The 24000-nt window shown below is 42.6% G+C and overlaps 1 protein-coding gene across 3 annotated transcripts in view; it reads right to left on the bottom strand.

Moving 5' to 3' along the window:
* The window catches only part of chp (leucine rich repeat containing G protein-coupled receptor chaoptin), a 605365-nt gene that overhangs the window by 194998 nt on the left and 386367 nt on the right, over window positions 1-24000 (bottom strand). Inside the window, exon 1 of one of the 3 annotated variants that reach the window (XM_070095443.1) lies at window positions 4109-4219. The exons of the other annotated variants lie outside the window; for them this stretch is intronic. The gene's annotated coding sequence lies outside the window, so the exon portion shown is untranslated. Of the gene's footprint in view, window positions 1-4108; window positions 4220-24000 lie in introns of those variants that run through there. 3 annotated transcript variants of the gene reach the window in all.

The following is a 24000-nucleotide window of genomic DNA, read 5'->3' as shown; positions in this document are numbered from 1 at the left end:
AATCATGCAGCTGATAGTAATCATACAAGGTTAGTTAACCAGTCACAGTGTAACAGACAGTGTATCAGACAGTGTATCAGACAGTGTAACAGTGTAACAGACAGTGTATCAGACAGTGTAACAGTGTATCAGACAGTGTAACAGACAGTGTAACAGACAGTGTAACAAACAGTGTATCAGACAGTGTAACAGTGTATCAGACAGTGTAACAGACAGTGTATCAGACAGTGTATTTCCTAGGAACTTTCTCTTCAAAATATGAGGATTCATTAGGTTGATTTTTGCAAGTTAGTTGTAATCCACGAGTCAATCATGTGTGTGTGTGTGTGTGTGTGTGTGTGTGTGTGTGTGTGTGTGGGTGTGTGTGTGTGTGTGTGTGTGAACATAAGAACATAAGAACGAAGGAACACTGCAGAAGGCCTACTGGCCCATGCGAGGCAGGTCCAAGTCCCTACCGGCTTAAGCCAATGCACCCAACCTAGTCAGGTCAGGTCACATTGACTTAAGGGAGGAACACGGCAACCGACCTGTTAGCACAAGCTATCAGGTCCAACTCACACCCACCCACATCTACTCATGTATTTATCCAACCTATTTTTAAAGCTACACAACGTTCTGGCCTCTATAACAGTACTTGGGAGTTTGTTCCACTCATCCACAACTCTATTACCAAACCAGTACTTTCCTATATCCCTCCTGAATCTGAATTTTTCCAACTTAAAACCATTGCTGCGAGTCCTGTCTAGGCTAGATATTTTCAGCACACTATTTACATCCCCTTTATTTATTCCTGTCTTCCACTTATAAACCTCAATCATATCCCCCCTAATTCTACGTCTTTCTAGAGAGTGCAGTTTCAGGGCCCTTAGTCTATCCTCATAGGGAAGGTTTCTGATACATGGGATCATCTTTGTCATCCTCCTTTGTACATTTTCCAGAGAATTTATATCCATTCTGTAATACGGTGACCAAAACTGTGCAGCATAATCTAAATGAGGCCTAACCAAGGATGTATAGAGTTGAAGAACAACCTGAGGACTCCTATTATTTATGCTTCTTGATATGAAGCCAAGGATTCTATTAGCTTTATTGCGAACACTTATGCACTGTTGTCTTGGTTTCAGATTACTGCTAACCAGAACTCCTAAATCTTTTTCGCAATCCGTAATATTAAGATCTACATTATTTAGTTTATATGTGGCATGGTTATTGTCCTGTCCAACATTTAGAACTTTGCATTTGTCTATATTAAACTGCATCTGCCACTTCTCCGACCACTGCATCAGTCTATTCAAATCTTCCTGGAGTGCTCGAATGTCCTCGTCAGAATGAATTCGACGGCCTATTTTGGTGTCATCGGCAAACTTGCCGATGTCGCTCTTTATGCCCTCATCTATGTCGTTTATGTAGATTGTGAACAGCAGGGGGCCCAACACTGACCCCTGTGGAACACCGCTCGTGACGCTTCCCCACTCTGATTTCTCCCCATTTATGCAAACTCTCTGCTGCCTATTTGTCAACCATGCCTCTATCCAGGAAAAAATTTCTCCTCCTATTCCATGTGCTTTAATTTTCCTCAATAGTCTCTGATGTGGGACCCTGTCAAAAGCCTTACTGAAGTCCATATACACAATATCATATTCATTACCATGATCTACCTCCTCAAATACCTTAGTAAAAAAAGTTAATAAATTCGTAAGGCAGGAACGCCCCTTTGTAAAACCATGCTGAGATTCGTTGATTAATTTATGCTTTTCAAGGTGGCTACGAACTGCCTCGGCAATTATTGATTCCATAAATTTTCCCACTATGGAGGTTAGGCTTATTGGTCTATAGTTCGAAGCTAAGGACCTGTCACCTGTTTTGAAAATAGGTATCACATTTGCCATTTTCCACTTATCTGGCACCATGCCAGTTTGTAGTGATATGTTGAAAAGATTAGCCAAAGGTGTGCTAAGCTCCTCTTTACATTCCTTTAGAACCCTTGCATACAGTTCATCAGGGCCTGGGGATTTGTTAGGTTTTAATTTATCTATTTGCATAAGGACCATGTCACTTGTGACCCTAATAGTGCACAGTTTATTATCGTCCTGTTCTACATAATTTATCATTACTGGAATATCGCTGGTATCCTCCTGTGTAAAAACTGAGAGGAAGTATGTGTTAAAAATTCTACACATTTCCTTATCACTGTCAGTGAGCTGACCCGAGGAACTTTTGAGTGGGCCTATCTTGTCCCTGATCTTACTTCTGTATACCTGAAAGAATCCTTTTGGGTTAGTCTTCGATTCTCTTGCAACTTTAACCTCATAATCTCTATTTGCTTTTCTAATTCCCTTTTTTATTTCTCTCTTTAACTGAATATATCGATTTCTTAATTGCCCCTCTCCTCTTTTGATTTGCCTATATATGCCTCTCTTTTGACCAATCAGATATTTTAATCTATTGTTCATCCATTTAGGATCATTTTTGTTTGATCTGATTTCCCTATTTGGAACATAATTTGACTGAGCAGCTAGAACTATGCCCTGGAAAGCATCATATCGGCAACCATCACCACCTACCTGACCCCTAGTCAGGTCATTCCAGTTCAGCCCACCTAAGTAATTTTTCAGTCCTATGAAATCAGCCAAGCGAAAGTCAGGGACGGAGACTTGATTGCCATTATTAGGGGAATTCCATGATATGTTAAAACTGAGTGATTTGTGATCACTCTCCCCAAGCTCATCATTAACCTCAAGATTATTAATTAGTGTTTCCCTACTGGCAAGAACCAAGTCAAGGAGGTTATTTCCCCTAGTTGGCTCTGTCACAAACTGTTTTAAAAAACAATCCTGGATCGTATCAAGAAAGTCACCCGACTCTAAATTTCCTGTCAAATTGCTCCAGTCAATCTGTCTATAGTTGAAATCTCCCATTAGCACAACATTTTCGTATGTAGATGCCTTACGAATTTCGTCCCATAGAAGTTTACTGCACTCCCTATCAAGATTTGGGGCCCTGTAAATCACACCCAAAATTAGTTTTTCTCGGCCCTCGAGAAGCTGTAACCAAACAGATTCAGTGGCTGACGCTTCTAATTTAATATCTTGTCTAACACAACAATTTAAATTGTCTCTGACATACATCGCTACTCCACCACCTTTCCTGTTGACCCTGTCAGTGTGGAATAATTTATAGCCTTGTATGTGACATTCAGAGGGCATCTCTCTATCTTTCAGATTGAGCCAGGTCTCTGTTATAGCAATAATATCTATGTTTCCTGCACTTGCAATTAATCTTAGCTCATCTATCTTATTTCTAACACTCCTGCTATTAGTATAGTAAACCTTAAGGGAGCTAGTCCCTTGCTGCCCTCTGCTGTCCCCCTTTGTTTGCTGACCTGTTCTATTGTCTTTATTTATAACTTCATGCTGAATGCCTTTTATACATTTACTGTTTCCAACCCTAGTGTTGCAACCTGCTTGTTTCCCACACACACCCATACCTCTATCTTCCATCAGTTTAAAATCATAGGCATTTCACCAATGGCCTTCTCAATCGAGTCTGCAAGTGCTACCACCCCTGCCCCAGAGAGATGAACCCCATCCCTTGCATACATATCATGTTTGCCATAAAAGTTGTTCCAGTTGTCAATGAATGGGATTGCAAGTTCCTTGCAGTATCTGTCTAGCCAGCAATTTACACCAATTGCCCTAGACAACCATTCATTTCCTACTCCCCTTCTAGGCAAGATGCTACATATGATTGGGATCCCTCCCTTAGACTTAATGAAATCTATAGCTGACCTGTACTTATCTAGCAGCTCTTCTCTCCTACCCTTCCCAATATCATTTCCACCAGCACTGAGACAGATAATGGGCTTGTTCCCATTACCTGACATGATATTATCCAGTCTGTTGACAATGTCCCCAACACCAGCTCCAGGGAAGCACACTCTATCTCTCATCTTCTTATTCCTATTACAAAAAGCACGATCAACATATCTTACCTGAGAGTCACCAACCACAAGAATGCGCTTACCTTCATTAGCAGGGGCAGTAGTACCCTTACCTTCACTGGCCACTGAAGTACATTCATCCTGGAGAACAGAGAAGCGATTTCCTACCTTCAGATCTGCACTCTTAACTTTCCTTACTCTGATGCGCCTCCCATTACTGTGAACAACTCGCCACTTGTAGCAGGTGCTGGGCTGCACCTCACTGCTGGTAGCCGTTGCTACCACCCCACCTACAGCCTCCTCACAGTGAGAGACAGACTGCACCTCACTGCTAGAAGCCTCATTCCCCACATCTCCAACCACCTCACACTCTCTCCCAGGCCCATTGAGGTGGACCTTCAGCCTCCTAATCTCCTCCTGGAGAAGCAAGACCTCCTCCTTCAACTCTCCAACCTCAGCTTTTAAAACACTGTAGAAGCAAGCCATGCTTTGTAACCGTCCACGCTAATCCCCAAGCAGCTCAGGGTCTTAACCTCACGTGACGACTGACCACTGTGTGTGTGTGTGTGTGTGTGTGTGTGTGTGTGTAGGAGATACTAAAGAAAACTGCCCCTATTAATAAAATAAACGTTCCATAACAAGCTTTTACTGGTACCACATTTCGCCCAGTGTAGAGCTGCATCTTGACAAGTAAGACACATGTGCAGCACTTTCTGATCTTTGTTAATGCAACGTTTCGCTCCACAGGTTTCTGCAGTCGATATTTACACGCTACAGCTAACAATAGGGACCTCTTGTGTACTATACATGCTCCGAGGGTAGTTTGCTAGCCACTTAACCAGCTCGTTACCCTCTGATGACCTTAATGATGGCCAGTGGTCAGCCAGCTCCTCTTTCTTAATGGCGGACCTTTCCCTTTATTGAGCTCCTTGACGACACCCAATTTAAATTACGATGATAACTAGAGGTCTTGTGAGCTGTCTGTCTGTCCCACACCTTGGGTACGGCCTGTCTGCCGTCTTTCAGCCTGTCTGCTGCTTCTGTTTGTTATTTGGTTTGTCTTTCTGTTTATTTCCATGCGTTATTGTATGCATATTGATTTGTCTGAAGGTTGTCTACGTTGTCTCTGTTTGCTGTTTGTGTTCTGTCAGTTTGTCTGATATCTGAAAACTGTGAATTTTCTATATCTCTGATGTCTGTCTGAAAGCTGTCTTCTCTCTGTCTGTTGACAGATATCTGTTGTCTCTCTGAAATATGTTTTAAACCTGTCAGTTTTGGCTCTGTTTGGCTGTCAATCTTCAGTAGAGTCAGGTAAGCTTAAAGCTTCAGTAAAGTCAGGTAAGCTTAAAGCTTCAGTTAAGTCAGGTAAGCTTAAAGCTTCAGTAAAGTCGGGTAAGCTTAAAGCTTCAGTAAAGTCAGGTAAGCTTAAAGCCTCAATAAAGTCAGGTAAGCTTAAAGCTTCACTACAGACAGATAAAATGTTAATTTTTTTCAATAAATTTTGTATCACATGAAAGTATAAAGGGAGAAAATGTTTTGGTTCAGTCAAAACTGTGATGATGATCCTCAAACATGAGTGTTATTGGTGAGTTATATGTGTGTGGTCGTCCCTTCCATCCCTCCCTCCCTCCCTACCTCCCTACCTCCCTCCTTACCTCCCTCCCTACCTCCCTCCCTCCCTCCCTCCCTACCTCCCTCCCTCCCTCCCTACGTACCTCCCTCCCTACCTCCCTACGTACCTCCCTCCCTACATACCTCCCTCCCTACCTCCCTACCTCTCTTCCTACCTCCCTACCTCCCTCCCTCTCTTCCTACCTCCCTCCCTCTCTTCCTACCTCCCTACCTCCCTCCCTCTCTTCCTACCTCCCTACCTCCCTCCCTCTCTTCCTACCTCCCTACCTCTCTTCCTACCTCCCTCCCTCTCTTCCTACCTCCCTACCTCCCTCCCTCTCTTCCTACCTCCCTACCTCCCTCCCTCTCTTCCTACCTCCCTACCTCCCTCCCTCTCTTCCTACCTCCCTACCTCCCTCCCTCTCTTCCTACCTCCCTACCTCCCTCCCTCTCTTCCTACCTCCCTACCTCCCTCCCTCTCTTCCTACCTCCCCATCTCTCTCCTTCACTATCTCCTTTCCTCTCTTCCTACCTCCCTATCTCCCTACCTCCCTCCCTCTCTTCCTATCTCTCTCCCTCACTATCTCCTTTCCTCCCTATCTCTCTCCCTCACTATCTCCCTTCCTCTTTTCCTACTTTCCTGTCTCTCTCCCTCACTCACTTCTTTACTCTCCCTGTCTTCCTCCCTCAATCTTGCTGTCTTCCTCCGACATCCTCCTTCCCTCCCTCCCTGTCTCTATCTCCCTCCCTTCCATACCTTTCTCCCTGCCTTTCTCCAAGTCTCCTCTTCCATTTCCTACACCTGTTATCCCTCCCTCTCTCACTCACCCTCCCTCCCTCGCTCTCCGAGTCTCCCTCCCATCCTGTATCCCTACCACACCCTCCCTGTCTCTCCCTCGCCCTCCCTTCCTGTCTTCTTCCCTCTCTTCCTTCCTGTCTCCCTCCCTCACCCTCCTTGTCTCTCTCCCTCCCTTTCACACTTTTCTCCCTGCCCCTCTCCTAGTCTCCTCTTCCCTTTCCTACAACTCCCTCTATTCCACACTCATTTACCGCCTCCTCCTCCTCCTCCTCCTCCTCCTCCTCCTCCTCCTACCACTTTCCTGTCACTATCTTCTACCTCCCCTTCCTTCCCTACCAGTTCCCCTGTTACCCCTTTCATCCCTTCCCCCTTCTTCCAACTCTCTCTTCATCCCCTTCCATCTCACTCCCTAATTCTTCCTATTCTTTTCCCTCCCCCCCTCCACCTCTCATCATCCCTCACCTCTACTTCACATCATAAAATTGATAAATGCTACAAGGTATTAATTTCAAGATTAATTTTTTAGGGAACCATGAAAGAGAAAGAAACAGGGAGAAAGAGAAGAGAGGCATACGTGTATGCATATATATATATATATATATATATATATATATATATATATATATATATATATATATATAAGTAGTGAAGTTTTCTTCTGGGGGGTCCCTTCCGGTTTAGGGCCTTTCACTGGAGGGTCCCTTCCGGTCTAGGCCTTCCACTGAGCGGTGTATCCGGTCTAGGACCAGCAGCTGGAGGGTCACCTTTTCACACCTAGGTGTTACTTCCGGTTTTGACCATGACCTCGCCCTCGAGACTACCTCACCCTTGACCCCCCAATACCCACACCCCCCACGACCCCCCGCCTCGCGACCCCGCCGTCGCGCCGCGCGCCCGCGCACCCGCGCGCCCCCGCCCCGCCGCCCCGCGCGCCCGCGCACCCGCGCGCCCCGCCCCGCCGCCCCGAGCGCCCCGCGCGCCCCGCCCCACCCCGCGCGCCCCGCCCGCCCGCGCCTTCTGCTGCGCCTTCTGCAGCGTCGTCCGGATCGCCCCCGCGCCTCGAATTTTTTTCCGATTTTTGTCGAATTTTTTTTGAATTTCATTTTCTTGTGCTCTCCATCTCCTTGGATCAAGGTTTTTTGGATTGCCCCTCCTTCCACCCCCCATCCCCAAAAAATTTCTCAATATTACCAAGTTTTTGCATTCCCCCCTATGGGGGTTTCTCCATCTCCTCGGATCAAATTTTTTGAGGTTCCCCCTCTCACTTTCACCCCCATCCCAAAATTTCTCAATATTACCAAGTTTTTGGATCCCCCCTATGGGTTTTTCGAAATTCTCCATCTCCTCAGATCAAATTTTTAAGGTTCCCCCTCCCACTTTCACCCCCCAATCCCAAAAATTTCTCGATAATACAAGTTTTTGGATTCCCCCCCTATGGGGGTTTTGAATTTCTTATGATCACCTTGGATCAAATTTTTGGATTACCCCTCCCACTTTCACCCACCCCCCACCTCAAATTTTTTTTCTCGATAATACAAGTTTTGGATTCCCCCCTATGGGGTTTTCGAAATTCTCCAATTCCTCGGATCAAGTTTTTTGGGTACCCCTCCTTTCACCCCCCATCCCCAAATTTTCTCGATAATACAAGTTTTGGATACTCCCCCCTATGAGGTTCTCAATATCAAAGTCTCCACTTCCTCGGATCCCCCTCCCACTTTCACTCCCACCTCAAATTTCTCGATATTATCAAGTTTTTGGATTCCCCCCTATGGGGGTTTCGAAAGTCTCCATCTCCTCGGATCGAGTTTTTTGGATCCTCCCTATGGGTTTTCGAAATTCTCCATCTCCTTGGATCCCCCTCCCACTTTCACCCCCCAACCCCAAAAATTTGGATTACCCCTCACACTTTCACTCCCACCCCAAAATTTCTCGATAATACAAGTTTTTGGATTCCCTCCTATGGGGTTTTCGAAATTCCTTGGATCAAGGTTTTTGGAATCCCCCCTCTGGGGGTAAGCATTCAAATGAACTCCTCCTATGGGGGCATGCTTACTACAGGTCTAAAAGTTTCCTCTCATTAAGTCAAATGAACTAAAAGTTTCCCCTTATTATTTTAAAATGAACTAAAAGTTTCCTCTCATTAAGTTAAATGAACTAAAAGTTTCCTCTCATTAAGTTAAATGAACTAAAAAAGCGTTTACTCGGCGGTCAGTGACGTCACACATACAAGCTAAATCTTGTCGACTTACCCCTATGTCAGTGACGTCAGTATTCCTCTCATTAAGTTAAATGAACTAAAAAAGGACCGCGCACACAGGTTGAATCTTGTCTACCCTTTTACCCACCCTCCCAAACCCTCACACTCCAACCATCACCTCACAATTTTCACTCATAACCCCCAATTTTTCTCGTTTTAACCCTTTTAGTTCATTAAAGTGGGACACATGCATCAGAAAGTCACCACATCGCTTACATCCACTTTCGTTAAATTCACTACTCACAATTTACATATTACGAAGTTAAATACGCACTTTTACTTTTGAACATCTTCAAAACACTCTCATAAATCATTTGAATACTCACAAAAAATACCTTTATACATTTCCAAACAACACTGAATTACTCCAAAAACATCATTCGAACACCCCCAAATCACCTCTGAATACTCCCAGAACACCTTCATAAGTACTCTTGCACATCATTTGAACACCTTCATAAGTACTCTCATAATCATTTGTACACCTTCAAAAAACACCTTTGAATACTCACATAAACACCCTTGAACACCTTCAAAACACCTTCAAAGCACTCTCATAATCATTTGAACACCTTCAAAACACCCTTGAACACCTTCAAAACACCCTTGAACACTCTCAAAAACAACATTTGAACACACTCAAAACACCTTTGAACACCTTTGAACATTTCCAAACAACACTGAAACACTTCCAAAAAACACAATTTGAGTACTCCCAATTACACCACTGATTACTACTAAAACACCGCTGAATTCAATCAAAACACCCTTCAACACCTTCAAACACCCTTGAACACCTTCAAAACACTCTTGAACACCTTCAAAAACACCTTTGAACATTTCCAAAACACTATTTGAGTACTCCCAAATAAGATTTGACATCTCTAATTTATCTGCACTTTCATTAAATTACAACTCATCCCTCAGTCTCCAGACTAGGCATTTTCTCGTTTTTTACCCTTTTAGTTCATTAAAGTTATTAAGGGGACACAATACATCAGAAAAAAGTCACAAAAACTAACTCAAACACTTTACTTTGAACACCCCCAAAAACACTCTCATAATCATTTGAATACTCACATAAACACCCTTGAACACCTTCAAACACCTTTGAATATCGTTTTAAACTAATTTCATCACAACCCACTTATATCATCTTTTTCGGTAACTCTAATTCGACAACAACACCCACAACACCCACATCCCACAACACCCATGAACATTTCCAAAACACTATTTGAGTACTCCCAATTACACCACTGATTACTACTAAAACACCGCTGAATTCAATCAAAACGCCCTTCAACACCTTCAAACTCCCTTGAACACCTTCAAAACACTCTTGAACACTTTCAAAAACACCTTTGAACATTTCCAATCAACACTGAAACACTTCCAAAAAACACAATTTGAGTACTCCCAATTACACCACTGAATACTACTAAAACACCGCTGAATTCAATCAAAACACCCTTCAACACCTTCAAAACACCTTTGAACACCTTCAAAACACCTTTGACACCTTCAAAACACTCTTGAACACCTTCAGAAAACACCTTCGAACATTTCCAATCAACACTGAAACACTTCCATACCCAACTATTGCGACATGTTTTCAACACCCCCTCCATTCTTTTTCCAATATATCATAACTTTTCAATTCTATAATTTCTTTTTAAAATATTCACACATTACCTTTATATTCAGTAAAATCTCTCCATATTTCTAATTACAACCCTCCCCATACCCCTCTCCATCTCACCCGCATTCTTCACATCCACTCACCCATCTCCCAACATACCTCTTCTGAACACACACACAAAAAAATCACATTTCACATCCACAAATGCATCTCAAATCCACTAAAATCACTGTAACCAAGATATTCACACACACACACCTTACCTAACCTAACCTAACCTAACCTAACCTAACCTAGCCTAACCTAACCTAACCTAACCTAACCTAACCTAACCTAACCTGTCCTAACCTAACCTAACCTAACCTAACCGAACCTACCCTAACCTAATTTAACCTAACCTAACCTTACCGAACCTACCCTAACCTAACTTAACCTAACCTAACCTATCCTAACCTTACCGAACCTACCCTAACCTAACCTTACCTAACATAACCTACCCTAACCTAACCTAACTTTACCTAACCTAACCTAACCAAACCTACCCTAACCTAACTTAACCTATCCTAACCTTACCTAACTTATCCTAACCTAACCTAACTCCCCATACCCCTCTCCATCTCACCCGCATTTCTTCACATCCACTCACCCATCTCCCAACATACCTCTTCTGAACACACACACAAAAAAATCACATTTCACATCCACAAATGCATCTCAAATCCACTAAAATCACTGTAACCAAGATATTCACACACACACACCTTACCTAACCTAACCTTACCTAACCTAACCTACCCTAACCTAACTTAACCTAACATAACCTAACCTAACCTTACCTAACCTAACCTAACCTTACCTAACCTAACCTTACCTAACCTACCCTAACCTAACCTTACCTAACCTAACCTAGCCTAACCTAACCTATCTTAACCTTACCTAACCTAACCTTACCTAACATAACCTAACTTAACCTAACCGAACCTAACCTAACCTTACCTAACTTATCCTAACCTAACCTTCCCTAACCTAACCTACCCTAACCTGTCCTAACCTAACCTAACCTAACCTAACCTAACCTAACCGAACCTACCCTAACCTAATTTAACCTAACCTAACCTTACCGAACCTACGCTAACCTAACTTAACCTAACCTAACCTATCCTAACCTTACCGAACCTACCCTAACCTAACCTTACCTAACATAACCTAGCCTAACCTAACCTAACTTTACCTAACCTAACCTAACCTAACCAAACCTACCCTAACCTAACTTAACCTATCCTAACCTTACCTAACTTATCCTAACCTAACCTAACCTAACCTTACCTAACATAATCTAACCTATCTTATCCTAATCCAACCTATCCTAACCTTACCTAACCTATCTTATCCTAATCTAACCTTGCCTAACCATTACCTAACCTAACCTAACCTATCTTATCCTAATCCAACCTAACCTAGCCGAACCTATCCTAAAATATATTGGAACACCCCCAAAACACTATTTGAGTACTCCAGAATTACTTTGAACGACTCCATTTTGGATATATCCAAATTAGTTTTGAAAACTTTATCGTAAAATCGAACATTATTTTCTTGTTGGTAAAACACACTCAATGGTAGAAATATTTACTCGATTTCCGAATAGAAGCACTGTCCTCGCTCTGAGAGACTCATTGTGGGTCACCCCAACACATGGTGTAATGCGCTTCACACCCAAGGTAGAACATAACACCTGCGTCAACTCAGGACAGACAGGCGCCATGTAATGCGGGTAACATCCAAGGTAGAAAATCATCTCTTTCCAGACCAACTGTCTATCCTAACCTAACCTAACCTAACCTAACCTAATTCCTAACCTAACCTAACCTCACCTAACCGAACCTAACCTAACTCCATCAATCACCTCTATCCTAACCTAACCTAACCTAACCTAACCCAACCTAACTCCATCAAACACCTCTAACCTAACCTAACCTAACCTATCCTAACCTAACCTAACTCCATCAAACACCTCGAATACTACCTAACTTAACCTAACCTAACCTTACCTAACCTACCGAACCTAACCTAACCTAACCTAACCTATCCTAACCCGTCCCAACCTAACCTAACCTAACCTAACCTAACCTAACCTAACCTAACCTAACTTATCCTAACCTAACCTATCCTAACCTAACCTAAACACTGACTAACTTTGAACCAACTCTGAACACCACTGATCTTCTTCAAAAAAATGCTCTGCACATCATTTGAACACCTTCAAAAAAAACACCATCAAACACCTCCGAATACTCCCAAAAAAAAAAACACTACTGATTACTACCAAATCACCACTGAATACTACCAATCACCGTCAAAATCACCAGAAACTAAGTTTAACATCACCATCTAACATCCTTTTTATAGAAATCCCCTCAAATCACTATAACCAAGAACTCCCTCCCCATTTGGCGCATAAAAAAAAAAAAAAGCATGAACACAAACCTAATACGCAAACACTTAGTACATGATCACCATCAACTGAAAACATATCTTATACACACACATAATATAAGACAATCACCAACTACAATCACCCATGTTCACTTACCTCAAAATCACTAATATCACAGAAAACAATAATTTTTATAAACATTTCACACACACACACACACAAAAAAAAAAATCATATTTGACAATATCTAAGCGCACTCACCTCACTACCACCAACACACGATGTCTCACCTCACAGGACCGACGAGGTCACCTCCAGTGACGTCACACTCCCATTGTGTTACTTGGTGGTTGGTAACATCACACCTAACCCCCTTGTTTCAACCTGTTGTACCCTACATTATCTAAGAACACTATATCCAAGACGATTACCAGATTTTATGATCCCCAACACCAAGATCACAGAAAACACACATTTTTATAATTATTCACACAAAAATCACGATCACCAATTCCATATCATGTTTACCGTCATCTATCAACACTAATCACCAAGATCACCAAAAAATCTAAGATCATGCATCTCAAAACTACTATGATCACTGAAAACACTTATTTTTTTAAACATTCGCACAAAAAATAAGACATACACAAAAATACCACAACACTTCCACCAACATCTATAACATAACATGAGCACTATAACATATCACTATCACAAAAAAAATAATACACAAACACCCACATATTATACATTTCAATTGGAAATTTAAGACATGAGACATACACACCAAATCTAAGACATTCACTCCAACTAAGACATACACATCACCCTTAAAACTTCCTTCCTTATTCATTCCGCATATCTCCTAGAGCTGTTTTAACCCCGACGGTTCCATCACGACGTAGGAGCCAGAGGAACCATCACCACTCCAACACCACCTACTACACTCTGGCTCCTACGTCGTGGTGGAACCGTCGGGGTTAAAACAGCTCTAGGAGATATGCGGAATGAATAAGGAAGGAAGTTTTAAGGGTGATGTGTATGTCTTAGTTGGAGTGAATGTCTTAGATTTGGTGTGTATGTCTCATGTCTTAAATTTCCAATTGAAATGTATAATATGTGGGTGTTTGTGTATTATTTTTTTTGTGATAGTGATATGTTATAGTGCTCATGTTATGTTATAGATGTTGGTGGAAGTGTTGTGGTATTTTTGTGTATGTCTTATTTTTTGTGCGAATGTTTAAAAAAATAAGTGTTTTCAGTGATCATAGTAGTTTTGAGATGCATGATCTTAGATTTTTTGGTGATCTTGGTGATTAGTGTTGATAGATGACGGTAAACATGATATGGAATTGGTGATCGTGATTTTTGTGTGAATAATTATAAAAATGTGTGTTTTCTGTGATCTTGGTGTTGGGGATCATAAAATCTGGTAATCGTCTTGGATATAGTGTTCTTAGATAATGTAGGGTACAACAGGTTGAAACAAGGGGGTTAGGTGTGATGTTACCAACCACCAAGTAACACAATGGGAGTGTGACGTCACTGGAGGTGACCTCGTCGGTCCTGTGAGGTGAGACATCGTGTGTTGGTGGTAGTGAGGTGAGTGCGCTTAGATATTGTCAAATATGATTTTTTTTTTGTGTGTGTGTGTGTGTGAAATGTTTATAAAAATTATTGTTTTCTGTGATATTAGTGATTTTGAGGTAAGTGAACATGGGTGATTGTAGTTGGTGATTGTCTTATATTATGTGTGTGTATAAGATATGTTTTCAGTTGATGGTGATCATGTACTAAGTGTTTGCGTATTAGGTTTGTGTTCATGCTTTTTTTTTTTTTTTATGCGCCAAATGGGGAGGGAGTTCTTGGTTATAGTGATTTGAGGGGATTTCTATAAAAAGGATGTTAGATGGTGATGTTAAACTTAGTTTCTGGTGATTTTGACGGTGATTGGTAGTATTCAGTGGTGATTTGGTAGTAATCAGTAGTGTTTTTTTTTGGGAGTATTCGGAGGTGTTTGATGGTGTTTTTTTTTGAAGGTGTTCAAATGATGTGCAGAGCATTTTTTTGAAGAAGATCAGTGGTGTTCAGAGTTGGTTCAAAGTTAGTCAGTGTTTAGGTTAGGTTAGGATAGGTTAGGTTAGGATAAGTTAGGTTAGGTTAGGTTAGGTTAGGTTAGGTTAGGTTAGGTTAGGTTGGGACGGGTTAGGATAGGTTAGGTTAGGTTAGGTTAGGTTCGGTAGGTTAGGTAAGGTTAGGTTAGGTTAAGTTAGGTAGTATTCGAGGTGTTTGATGGAGTTAGGTTAGGTTAGGATAGGTTAGGTTAGGTTAGGTTAGAGGTGTTTGATGGAGTTAGGTTGGGTTAGGTTAGGTTAGGTTAGGTTAGGATAGAGGTGATTGATGGAGTTAGGTTAGGTTCGGTTAGGTGAGGTTAGGTTAGGTTAGGAATTAGGTTAGGTTAGGTTAGGTTAGGTTAGGATAGACAGTTGGTCTGGAAAGAGATGATTTTCTACCTTGGATGTTACCCGCATTACATGGCGCCTGTCTGTCCTGAGTTGACGCAGGTGTTATGTTCTACCTTGGGTGTGAAGCGCATTACACCATGTGTTGGGGTGACCCACAATGAGTCTCTCAGAGCGAGGACAGTGCTTCTATTCGGAAATCGAGTAAATATTTCTACCATTGAGTGTGTTTTACCAACAAGAAAATAATGTTCGATTTTACGATAAAGTTTTCAAAACTAATTTGGATATATCCAAAATGGAGTCGTTCAAAGTAATTCTGGAGTACTCAAATAGTGTTTTGGGGGTGTTCCAATATATTTTAGGATAGGTTCGGCTAGGTTAGGTTGGATTAGGATAAGATAGGTTAGGTTAGGTTAGGTAATGGTTAGGCAAGGTTAGATTAGGATAAGATAGGTTAGGTAAGGTTAGGTTAGGTTGGATTAGGATAAGATAGGTTAGATTATGTTAGGTAAGGTTAGGTTAGGTTAGGTTAGGATAAGTTAGGTAAGGTTAGGATAGGTTAAGTTAGGTTAGGGTAGGTTTGGTTAGGTTAGGTTAGGTTAGGTAAAGTTAGGTTAGGTTAGGCTAGGTTATGTTAGGTAAGGTTAGGTTAGGGTAGGTTCGGTAAGGTTAGGATAGGTTAGGTTAGGTTAAGTTAGGTTAGCGTAGGTTCGGTAAGGTTAGGTTAGGTTAAATTAGGTTAGGGTAGGTTCGGTTAGGTTAGGTTAGGTTAGGTTAGGTTAGGTTAGGACAGGTTAGGGTAGGTTAGGTTAGGGTAGGTTAGGTTAGGATAAGTTAGGTAAGGTTAGGTTAGGTTCGGTTAGGTTAAGTTAGGTTATGTTAGGTAAGGTTAGGTTAGGTAAGGTTAAGATAGGTTAGGTTAGGCTAGGTTAGGTTAGGTAAGGTTAGGTTAGGGTAGGTTAGGTAAGGTTAGGTTAGGTAAGGTTAGGTTAGGTTAGGTAAGGTTAGGTTAGGTTATGTTAGGTTAAGTTAGGTTAGGGTAGGTTAGGTTAGGTAAGGTTAGGTTAGGTAAGGTGTGTGTGTGTGAATATCTTGGTTACAGTGATTTTAGTGGATTTGAGATGCATTTGTGGATGTGAAATGTGATTTTTTTGTGTGTGTGTTCAGAAGAGGTATGTTGGGAGATGGGTGAGTGGATGTGAAGAAATGCGGGTGAGATGGAGAGGGGTATGGGGAGTTAGGTTAGGTTAGGATAAGTTAGGTAAGGTTAGGATAGGTTAAGTTAGGTTAGGGTAGGTTTGGTTAGGTTAGGTTAGGTAAAGTTAGGTTAGGTTAGGGTAGGTTATGTTAGGTAAGGTTAGGTTAGGGTAGGTTCGGTAAGGTTAGGATAGGTTAGGTTAGGTTAAGTTAGGTTAGGGTAGGTTCGGTAAGGTTAGGTTAGGTTAAATTAGGTTAGGGTAGGTTCGGTTAGGTTAGGTTAGGTTAGGTTAGGACAGGTTAGGTTAGGTTAGGTTAGGTTAGGTTAGGTTAGGTTAGGCTAGGTTAGGTTAGGTTAGGTTAGGTTAGGTTAGGTAAGGTGTGTGTGTGTGAATATCTTGGTTACAGTGATTTTAGTGGATTTGAGATGCATTTGTGGATGTGAAATGTGATTTTTTTGTGTGTGTGTTCAGAAGAGGTATGTTGGGAGATGGGTGAGTGGATGTGAAGAATGCGGGTGAGATGGAGAGGGGTATGGGGAGGGTTGTAATTAGAAATATGGAGAGATTTTACTGAATATAAAGGTAATGTGTGAATATTTTAAAAAGAAATTATAGAATTGAAAAGTTATGATATATTGGAAAAAGAATGGAGGGGGTGTTGAAAACATGTCGCAATAGTTGGGTATGGAAGTGTTTCAGTGTTGATTGGAAATGTTCGAAGGTGTTTTCTGAAGGTGTTCAAGAGTGTTTTGAAGGTGTCAAAGGTGTTTTGAAGGTGTTCAAAGGTGTTTTGAAGGTGTTGAAGGGTGTTTTGATTGAATTCAGCGGTGTTTTAGTAGTATTCAGTGGTGTAATTGGGAGTACTCAAATTGTGTTTTTTGGAAGTGTTTCAGTGTTGATTGGAAATGTTCAAAGGTGTTTTTGAAAGTGTTCAAGAGTGTTTTGAAGGTGTTCAAGGGAGTTTGAAGGTGTTGAAGGGCGTTTTGATTGAATTCAGCGGTGTTTTAGTAGTAATCAGTGGTGTAATTGGGAGTACTCAAATAGTGTTTTGGAAATGTTCATGGGTGTTGTGGGATGTGGGTGTTGTGGGTGTTGTTGTCGAATTAGAGTTACCGAAAAAGATGATATAAGTGGGTTGTGATGAAATTAGTTTAAAAACGATATTCAAAGGTGTTTGAAGGTGTTCAAGGGTGTTTATGTGAGTATTCAAATGATTATGAGAGTGTTTTTGGGGGTGTTCAAAGTAAAGTGTTTGAGTTAGTTTTTGTGACTTTTTTCTGATGTATTGTGTCCCCTTAATAACTTTAATGAACTAAAAGGGTAAAAAACGAGAAAATGCCTAGTCTGGAGACTGAGGGATGAGTTGTAATTTAATGAAAGTGCAGATAAATTAGAGATGTCAAATCTTATTTGGGAGTACTCAAATAGTGTTTTGGAAATGTTCAAAGGTGTTTTGAGTGTGTTCAAATGTTGTTTTTGAAGGTGTTCAAGGGTGTTTTGAAGGTGTTCAAAGGTGTTTTGAGGTTATTCAAAGGTGTTTTGAAGGTGTTCAAGGGTGTTTTGAAGGTGTTCAAAGGTGTTTTGAGGTTATTCAAAGGTGTTTTGAAGGTGTTCAAGGGTGTTTATGTGAGTATTCAAAGGTGTTCAAAGGTGTTTTGAAGGTGTTGAAGGGTGTTTTGATTGAATTCATCGGTGTTTTAGTAGTATTCAGTGGTGTAATTGGGAGTACTCAAATAGTGTTTTGGAAATGTTCAAAGGTGTTTTTGAAGGTGTTCAAGAGTGTTTTGAAGGTGTTCAAGGGTGTTTGAAGGTGTTGAAGGGTGTTTTGATTGAATTCAGCGGTGTTTTAGTAGTAATCAGTGGTGTAATTGGGAGTACTCAAATTGTGTTTTTTGGAAGTGTTTCAGTGTTGTTTGGAAATGTTCAAAGGTGTTCAAAGGTGTTTTGAGTGTGTTCAAATGTTGTTTTTGAGAGTGTTCAAGGGTGTTTTGAAGGTGTTCAAGGGTGTTTTGAAGGTGTTCAAATGATTATGAGAGTGCTTTGAAGGTGTTTTGAAGGTGTTCAAGGGTGTTTATGTGAGTATTCAAAGGTGTTTTTTGAAGGTGTACAAATGATTATGAGAGTACTTATGAAGGTGTTCAAATGATGTGCAAGAGTACTTATGAAGGTGTTCTGGGAGTATTCAGAGGTGATTTGGGGGTGTTCGAATGATGTTTTTGGAGTAATTCAGTGTTGTTTGGAAATGTATAAAGGTATTTTTTGTGAGTATTCAAATGATTTATGAGAGTGTTTTGAAGATGTTCAAAAGTAAAAGTGCGTATTTAACTTCGTAATATGTAAAATTGTGAGTAGTGAATTTAACGAAAGTGGATGTAAGCGATGTGGTGACTTTCTGATGCATGTGTCCCACTTTAATGAACTAAAAGGGTTAAAACGAGAAAAATTGGGGGTTATGAGTGAAAATTGTGAGGTGATGGTTGGAGTGTGAGGGTTTGGGAGGGTGGGTAAAAGGGTAGACAAGATTCAACCTGTGTGCGCGGTCATTTTTGAGTTCATTTACTATGTTCCCTTATTATCTTGAATGAACTAAAAGACCGACCTGATTTAGCTGTGTGCGTGTGACGTCACTGACCGCCGAGTAAACGCTTTTTTAGTTCATTTAACTTAATGAGAGGAAACTTTTAGTTCATTTAACTTAATGAGAGGAAACTTTTAGTTCATTTTAAAATAATAAGGGGAAACTTTTAGTTCATTTGACTTAATGAGAGGAAACTTTTAGACCTGTAGTAAGCATGCCCCCATAGGAGGAGTTCATTTGAATGCTTACCCCCAGAGGGGGGATTCCAAAAACCTTGATCCAAGGAATTTCGAAAACCCCATAGGGGGGGAATCCAAAAACTTGTATTATCGAGAAATTTTGGGGTGGGAGTGAAAGTGTGAGGGGTAATCCAAATTTTTGGGGTTGGGGGGTGAAAGTGGGAGGGGCAATCCAAAAAAAATTTGATCCAAGGAGATGGAGAATTTCGAAAACCCATAGGGAGGATCCAAAAAACTCGATCCGAGGAGATGGAGACTTTCGAAACCCCCATAGGGGGGAATCCAAAAACTTGATAATATCGAGAAATTTGAGGTGGGAGTGAAAGTGGGATGGGGGGATCCGAGGAGATCATAAGAATTTCGAAAACCCCCATAGGGGGGAATCCAAAAAACTTGATCCGAGGAGATGGAGTCATGGTATTGTCGAGAAAATTTGGGGTGAAAGGAGGGGTACCCAAAAAAAAACTTGATCCAAGGAGATGGAGAATTTGATTTCGAGAAATTGTTTGGGGATGGGGGTGAAAGGAGGGGTACCCAAAAAATTTGATCTGAGGAGATGGAGAATTTCGAAAAACCCCATAGGGGGGAATCCAAAAACCTTGATCCGAGGAGATGGAGAGCATAAGAAAATGAAATTCAAAAAAAATTCGAAAAAAATCGGAAAAAAATTCGAGGCGCGGGGGCGATCCGGACGACGCTGCAGAAGGCGCAGCAGAAGGCGCGGGCGGGCGCGCGGGCGGGGCGGGGCGCGCGGGTCCGGGCGCGCGGCGCGGGCGCGCGGGCGGGCGCGCGGGCGCGCGGGGGCGCGCGGGGCGGGGGTCGCGAAGGGGGGTCGTGGGGCGGGGGTACTGGTTGGGGGGGTCAAGGGTGAGGTAGTCTCGAGGGCGAGGTCATGGTCAAAACCGGAAGTAACACCTAGGTGTGAAAAGGTGACCCTCCAGCTGCTGGTCCTAGACCGGATACACCGCTCAGTGGAAGGCCTAAACCGGAAGGGACCCTCCAGTGAAAGGCCCTAAACCGGAAGGGACCCCCCAGAAGAAAACTTCACTACTTATATATATATATATATATATATATTTATATATATATAAATATATATATATATATATATATATATATATATATATATATATATATATATATATATACTTAACAATTCGCAAAAGGCCAGATCTGGGATCTGACCGAGTAGCGTAAGTACTACGTACTTTGATGCAGAGTGTGTAGGTTCGAATCCTCCCGTGTCTGAGAGATAATGTTTATATTATAGAGAGCAGGATCAAGTGTCCAGAAAAAGCATCATCAAAGGCTTCACTATGATATAGTGAAGCTAAAACATCACAACAAAACTAATATTTAGAAAAGCTATAGAAAACAGTAATGCTATGTGAGTTTCCATTGATGGAACAGTACAAGATAATACTGTAGATAAATGATTTACAGGACTGACAAGTTGATAAATTAGAGACATGTGCAGCACTTGGGTATCTTTGTTGATGAAACACTTCGCCTACACGGTAGGCTTTTTCACTCAAACACAGAGGCAGCAGTAGTAATGATATAAAGATGATGTTATCATCTAACCTTGGAAGATGGACTCATTATATCATCTTCATTTCATTACCACTGTTCCCTTTGTATTTGACTGAGGAAGTCTACTGTGTAGGTGAAACGTTTCTTCGATGAAGATACCCAAGTGTTGCACATGTGTCTAATATAACAAGATAATACTGGATAACATATGTTAGTAGATGTTTCTGCTTGTGATCTGTAAGTAATTGTCTTATATTACAATACATTATGTCCTTGTATTGATAGTCACTGGACGGCGAAACATCTACAAATAAAAACACCCGGATGTTGCTCATGTGTCTAATTCTTTATGGATATTGGAATTAGACACATGTGCAACTCTTGGGTATCTTTATTAAGGAAACGTTTCGCCACACAGTGGCTTCATCAGTCCATACAAAGGATAAACTTGAAGAACAGGAGGAGAATGAGGTAATCAGTCCCTCAACCTTGCCTAACTCTTGGGCACGACCTACTTCCACATTGAACAAATGTGACACCACCTATGACTGCTGCACCTCTCCTGCCTACGGTTTATAAGCTGCTTCTCCGCACTTATGCCGTATTCTATTCAAGATTGATGGACTGACTACATCGACTCAAGGTTGAGGGACTGATTACCTCATTCTCCTCCTGTTCGTCAAGATTCTCCTTTGCATGGACTGATGAAGCCACTGTGTGGGGAAACGTTTCCTCAATAAAGATACCCAAGAGTTGCACATGTGTCTAATTTATCAACAAAAATATTCGCACAACCCATTATCAGTGTTACCCAAGGAATTAGGTTTGATAACCACTGTGTGATAAATAGTTTAAGAAACTAACACGTTGAAGAATGAGACACTTATTCAACATATGTCTTTGATAACCCTATTTACTCAAATACAAACCCCATTCAAGTCCAACCCCTCTCACTCATGAATTTATCCAACGTGTATTTCAAACTACCTAAGGTTTTAGCTTCAATTACCCTACTAGGTAGACTGTTTCAGTCATGTCTCCACTCATTCTTTGTCTTAGGTTACTGTCTAAGAGTTGTCATCCTACTTGATTTCATTTCAAAGCTCTGTCTAAGGTATACTGTCACCACCCCCAGGATGCCACCTACGACAGTCGCCTAACACCCAGGTACCTACTTACTGTTAGGTGAACAGGGACAGAAGGTGTAAGGTAACCTGGCCAATGTTTTCATCCATGTCGGGGATCGAACTACTGTCACTCATTATGTGAGCTGAGTGCGCTACCAACCTAGCCACAGGACACAAAAACATTCTCCCCCTCTTTTCTGTCTCTCATTCCCCTTTGTAGATGAATGGTTCAGAGAACCGACATGTTGATAAATTAGACACATGTGCAACTCTTGGGTGTCTTTATTGAGGAAACGTTTCGCCACACAGTGGCTTCATCAGTCCATACAAAGGAGAATCTTGAAGAACAGGAGGAGAATGAGGTAATCAATCCCTCCCTCAACCTTGAGTCGATGTGGTCAGTCCATCAATCTTGAATAGAATACGGCATACGTGCGGAGAAGGAGCTTATAAACCGTAGGCAGGAGAGGTGCAGCAGTCATAGGTGGTGTCACATTTGTTCAATGTGGAAGTAGGTCGTGCCCAAGAGTGGACTGATGAAGCCACTGTGTGGCGAAACGTTTCCTCAATAAAGATACCCAAGAGTTGCACATGTGTCTAATTTACTCTCATTCCCCTATTTTAACTATCCCTGTTTTCTCAGTTCTCTGTCTTTTCGCCTCCCTCCCCCTCTCTCTCACACTCTTAATGAATCCCAATACCACCTTCCCCTCACCTTGATATCTCTCCTCCCTCCACTCTGGTACCACCTTCCCCTCACCCTGATATCTCTCCTCCCTTCACTCTGGTACCACCTTCCCCTCACCCTGGCACCACCTTCCCCTCACCCTGGCACCACCTTCCCCTCACCCTGGCACTGCCTTCCCCTCACCCTGGCACCACCTTCCCCTCACCCTGGCACCACCTTCCCCTCACCCTGGAACCACCTTTCCCTCACCCTGGCACCAACTTCCTCCTCACCCTGGCACCACCTTCCCCTCACCTTGGCACCACCTTCCCCTCACCCTGGCACCACCTTCCCCTCACCCTGGCACCACCTTCCCCTCACCCTGGCATTACCTTCCCTTCACCCTCGCACCACCTTCCCCTCACCCTGGCACCACCTTCCCCTTACCCTGGCACCACCTTCCCTTCACCCTGGCACCACCTTCCCCTCACCCTGGCATCACCTTCCCTTCACCCTCGCACCACCTTCCCCTCACCCTGGCACCACCTTCCCCTCACCCTGGCACCACCTTCCCCTCATCCTGGCACCACCTTCCCCTCACCCTGGCACCACCTTTCCCTCACCCTGGCACCACCTTCCTCCTCACCCTGGCACCACCTTCCCCTCACCCTGGCACCACCTTCCCCTCACCCTGGCACCACCTTCCCCTCACCCTGGCACCACCTTCCCCTCACCCTGGCACCACCTTCCTCTCACCCTGGCACCACCTTCCCCTCACCCTGGCACCACCTTCCCCTCACCCTGGCACCACCTTCCTCTCACCCTGGCACCACCTTCCCCTCACCCTGGCAGTCTCCTTAACACAAAACATAAAAGAGTAGGAAATTGAGCTTATTAAAAAAAATCACCTTTCTTCAGGTAACCAACATCGCTATGTGAGGAGGGGGAGGCAGGGGGGTAAGGGGAGAGGGGAGGGAGGGGAGAGGGGAGGCAAGGAGGGAGGTAGGATGGGGAGGCAGGGAGGATGGGGAGGCAGGGGAGGACTGGAAGAAGAAAGAAGGATGCGGAGTACAGGGGAAGAGGATAGAGAAGGGAAGTAGATAATAAGATCTAAGGGGAAAAGGGAGAAGAGGAGAGGAGAGGAGGGAGAAGAGGCAGGAAGAGGAGAGGGAGGAGTGGTAAATGGAGTGTAGTAGATAATTCAACAATAACAAGGATAACTTAAAGCCTTTAAGGTGATGAAGGGTTCTTGATGCAAGGAGCTGGAGCAGCTATCGTCCGATTGTCTCCCAGTCCTCTCTCACCCCCTACGGGTTTAGCGCTTCTTTATCAGGATAGTAATAAGTGTGTGTGTGTGTCTGCGTGTCTGCGGTCTTCTTTGCTCTTCCCCAATCTTCATGACTTTGCACTTGGTGGGGTTGAACTCCAGGAGCCACTTGCTGGACCAGGTCTGCAGCCTGTCCAGATCCCTTTGTAGTTCTGCCTGGTCTTCGATCGAATGAA

This window comes from Cherax quadricarinatus, chromosome 50, assembly GCF_038502225.1.
Source record: "Cherax quadricarinatus isolate ZL_2023a chromosome 50, ASM3850222v1, whole genome shotgun sequence".
In the NCBI taxonomy this organism is placed as follows: Eukaryota; Metazoa; Arthropoda; class Malacostraca; order Decapoda; family Parastacidae; genus Cherax; species Cherax quadricarinatus.
This window is presented reverse-complemented; position numbering and strand designations above follow the sequence as displayed.